At 38.8% G+C, this 4,769-nt stretch overlaps 1 protein-coding gene across 9 annotated transcripts in view; it reads right to left on the bottom strand.

The window, feature by feature from the left end:
• PLA2G4B (phospholipase A2 group IVB) overlaps positions 1–4,769 on the bottom strand; it is a 47,611-nt gene that overhangs the window by 27,402 nt on the left and 15,440 nt on the right. The window lies entirely within an intron of this gene.

Here is a 4,769-nt window from a genome sequence, read left to right as displayed (position 1 = left end):
GGGAATGGAGAACCAAGTCTCACCTATTACAATGTCTTGCAGGAAACCAACCCACTTCCATGTACTCTTTTCAACTTTTCCTACAATAGGAACTCAATATATTCCAAATATAATATTGTGAATCTTTCTGACAACCAGTAAATCACGACTCCTCAACTGGAAGTATCTATTGGCTGATAACCTGGCCACGGCAGAGATGTTGGTGAAATTGAGATAAATATTGGCAGGAAAAGGGAAAGCTGCATGTCTTCTGGGCTTTTTCCCTCTACCTGCTACTTATATGAATATGATAACTTGACACTTCCCAGCTTCCCATCCTGTTACCCCATCAACTTGCTGTTGACAATCCTGGGTCCTAAGGCATCCCTGAAGATGGCAGAGGCATGGCTTCCTCTACTTCTCCCATGCCTACTGTGACCTCCTGACAGGGTGCCTGTCAGGACATTGCTCCAGGCAATCTGCTCTGTCTGTACCTTAATCCACACTTGCAATTTCATGGTGTACAGACCCAGACTTGGAAAAGGCCTGGAGGCCACCATAAATTTTCAGTAAGGTATGTTCTTACTGGGGCATAGTAATACCAGATAGGATCAAGCCTCACAAAACAGCCAGCAGACACCTTAAACTGATGGAGAATGTCAAGAGTTAATTTTCATCAAATAGTACTTATGAATTTGGCTTTTGACACGAGAAAAAAAATTAATTATAATCACAATAGTTGTTTAGAAAAATAGGTTTACCTGAAATCTTTGGCTTCAGATTTTTCATGAAAGTCAGATATACACTGTGGATCATCCACTTTGTAAAATATTTTCCACAAAAAATTGTCACCAGTTAAAATCAGTTTTGGGCAGATGCTCCTGGGCTTCTGCAAGTGACAGCCAACCACTCTGATTAACATTTCATAGACTCTGCTCTAGAAAGCAGCACCATGCTCACCATCAGTGAGGTGCACTAGGTTGAAACCTTTGAAATACTAAGAAGAAATATACCTCAAATAAAGGTCTGGTGTTTATGTGCAGTATATCTAGGGGCAGTTACAAAGCTCATGGAAAAAATCAACCAAAACTCATTCTAAAGCAACGTGGAGTTCAGAGCATTTAACAGTGCAAGCCTGCAGGAATCCTGCAGTAACACTGTTTTAACAGCCCCACTGAGGCATTTGTATAGGACCAGTTAGGACTGCAGCGCATACACTTCTTGCTTCCATGGACACAGGAGTCTGTAACATCCCATTTCCAGAGATAAGGAAAAGGAGTAGAGAATAAAGGAAAATAGCTCCTACTCAGAGAGAAGTCATGGTTTTCCATTTTTGTATTGCTGTTGCAGCTTTGATCAGACAGTGTGCTGCTATAGTGAACTGAGAGACCAAAGTAGTACTTGACAAATTTACCTCTTAAAGAGAAGGCAAGTGAAAAACCAGCCAGAGACCAATGAACCCCACTCAAAGAATGGTATGTCTGCCTGGAAACAGAACAACACATTAAAAACAGAACAGCTGTTTTTAATGCAGGGAGACCCGTATCTTAATGGAACAGGAAAGAAGAAAAAAAGTTCCCAGAATGCTTTCAAATCAAGGTACAAAAGTTATTTTGGAGAGCTATGAAACTAATTTTTCCAATAACCCCTCCAAGAACTTAACATTTCCAGTAAATGAGCATGGCAAAAATACATAAAACATTTTGTGTTTCTTGCCAACAAGCACATTGACAGCTACTACATCCATTTCCTCCTGGACATCAGGGAGATGGGCTATGTGACATCAGGGCTTGCTGCAGCTCAAGGTTTGCAGTAAGAGAGCTGCAAGGCCTTGCTACATAAAAAATGTACACCACATGGAAAGTAAGTCAAAGTCAGCTGTGTAAGGAAGGAACAACAAAACTAAAAGGTTAAACCTGAACCAAAGAGGGCACAGCAGAATATGTCAGTGAACTAGATGATAACCAGGCCACAACTTCAAGATGGTACAGAAAGTCCTCCCCCTCCCCTTTTTAGAGGGAGGATGTAGTCATGCCAGGCTTATACTAGTGGAGTTAGACTCAGAAAATCTGATACTGTACCTGCAGCATCAGATTGTAAAAGAAGACATTTCAGAAGACAAAGAGAAGAGATATTCTAGAAAGATTTTACTTGTTAATGAGAACAATCTCATTTCACATTTGTGACTGAATCTTACTTCTTTTCTAAACTACTATTAAGAAAGTACTTGGAAATAAGTAGGGTGGGGGAAGAGAGAAAAAGACACATCAAATTACACTGGGGTTAAATTAGTTCATACACTACCTCTTGGTATTCAGGTAATGCACACAAGAGATTGTGTGAAACAAAATCAGAATGGAAGGAATGTAAGTCCATGCTGCAAGCTCAGCAGGAAAGAAATTAAATTCAATTAATATAGCGTTCAGCTACATGCAATTTACCCAGTGGACTTCTCACTAACTGCCCCTTGCAGGAAGCTACTGAGCTGCCAAAAACCAAGCAATAGAGTGGCAGAAACTCCAAATGATTGTGAACTGGACTATCCTACTGGTGGCATAAACTGAAAAGCTAACAGGGACAGACCCTGCAAAAGATACAGAAGTTTAATTTAGCGAAGATCATTATTTGCCCCAGCAATGGCACGGCAAAATTTCAAACTCAGCTTTGGTATACAAAAAGTGCCCTCACTGAGGCACTGTCCCCAGACTCCTTCCAGCCTTGGTCCCAGCAGCTTCATGAGGATGGATGGCAGTCACCAAAGCACATTCCTATAAATACAAACATCCCATAACTTTCTTTCAGAAAAGTTTTTCATTCATTCCATAAAAGCTTTCAAATAGAGACAAGTGATGGCTCTTTCTAGGGCTAGATGCAGCCACACCACTGTGTAGGTAGAGGAGAAAGACTGTGCATTTTGAGATGTATTGTTTTGCCAGACAGACAATGGGAAATAACAATCACTTTAGTTTTGCCTCATAAGTAAGTTTGTAGCTTGTTCAGCTCAGTGGCTAGGTTAGGAAAATTATCGTTATCTAAGAAAATAAATTTATATAGTCAAATTCAAAACACATTTTGTTAAATGTTCTCAGAAATTGAGAAAAAAGTAATTTTTTCCCTAGCTCATCCCCAAAATATTTTTCCATGTTTGCTTTCTTTAACCACTGTAAAAAATAATCCAAACAGCAACAAAAACTTTTTAAAAATCTATCTCAATTTTTCAATTCAGAATTACCATGTGAAACTAGGAGCTATAAAGCAAGCTTCTGAAATGCCACATTTAGGACATGTAACATTTAATTTTGAAATAAAATATTTCTAATTTGTCATTGTTTCTCCCTTGCCCCTTTCTGAGCAAACAACATAGCCATTCTGAAATTATTTTAGATCTTTGAATCCTTTCCAAACAACCATTTTCAGTACCTGCTGTTAATTAGAAGAAAACACCAGACTGTTTATCTGAGCAGCAATCAGGTGATAACATTTGTAAATGAACTGTCCTTCTGGCTATCAAGATACAGCCCTGTTTCAGAAAAGTAAAAGGTGTTATATCCTCTTACCTATCTCCTGAACCGCTGTTATCTTAAACAAAGACTTCATACAGTAAATCCAGTATCACTGGCTCTTTTTCCTGGCCAGAGCAAGAGAGCTACTAATTTCCTCAGGTTCTTTGCAGGTGTGGTTGTAAATATGGTGAGATAGTGATCTTTGCAGCTTCACCATGGGAGGAAGCTGCTTATTACTTACCTGGGGTATCTGAGGACTGCAGTGTTACCTTTCCAAGACACGTCAATGTAAAGCCACACATTGAAATCTACTCTGTTTATGTTTAGAAATTGTTCTTTTATTTTAAACCAAGTAATTGCAGCGCATCTAATTGAAATAATAATTGAGTCAGATATTTCAATGTCATTCCACTCAAGCCAGTTTCTGAAACCTTTATCTTTAGATCTTATTCAAATAGTCTAGCACTGATGTCAGTAAAAAATTGCTTGTGCAAAGACCTCAGAAGAGTTAGGTAAGTATTACACTTCACCACTTGGCTGACAGGAACACTTGACTTATGGTTATGGTATTCAGCTTCAAATTATCACAAGAAGGGTTTCCTTCAAAAGGTAGGGTTACCACCTACCTCTTGTATTTATTTAATGGTCACTTTTTCAGAATCAAGAGAGTAACTCTTGCTTTCTCTTACTGCTTTTCAGTCTCTATGACCAGATGTTCTTTGGGGCAGGATCTACTAAGGACGTGTTTGCTACTGAAAGTTATTATACTGGGCAAGAGTAATTAAAAAACAAAGGTTACAGTGATTGTATGACACATAAAGCAGCACTTCCTTTCTGTTTCTGTCCAATTCTCTTTCAACTCTGTATCTGGGTTTTTTAAAGGTCCAACCTTTACCTGAGCACAGCCCTTAGATGTTAGCTGAGAAATAAATAAAATATATACAATAATTTATTTCAAATAATATGGAAGTCATTAAGGGTTCAACTAATGCATTCCTGACAGTAACTTGTTGTCTAAGAAGCCCTTCAAAAATAGCAAGACTAAAACAGTAGCAGGCATCATCACCGTGCTATCTGTAGGTTGGTATTGCCAGTGGGTAGGCTTCTTAAGTAAAGCTAACATCAGCCAACTAGCCAAAGCTAGTCCTGGCCTAGGTAATCTGGAAGATTTTAGTCAAGTTCAAATGTAATAAAACCATTGAACTGAGGCAGAGGCAAGGCAAAGAAATATGGAAACAGCCAATTCAGGGAGAACTGAATGCATTCAAGTACATCACCAGTAGCTCT

Source organism: Lonchura striata, chromosome 5, assembly GCF_050655825.1.
Source record: "Lonchura striata isolate lonStrDom1 chromosome 5, ASM5065582v1, whole genome shotgun sequence".
In the NCBI taxonomy this organism is placed as follows: Eukaryota; Metazoa; Chordata; class Aves; order Passeriformes; family Estrildidae; genus Lonchura; species Lonchura striata.
This window is presented reverse-complemented; position numbering and strand designations above follow the sequence as displayed.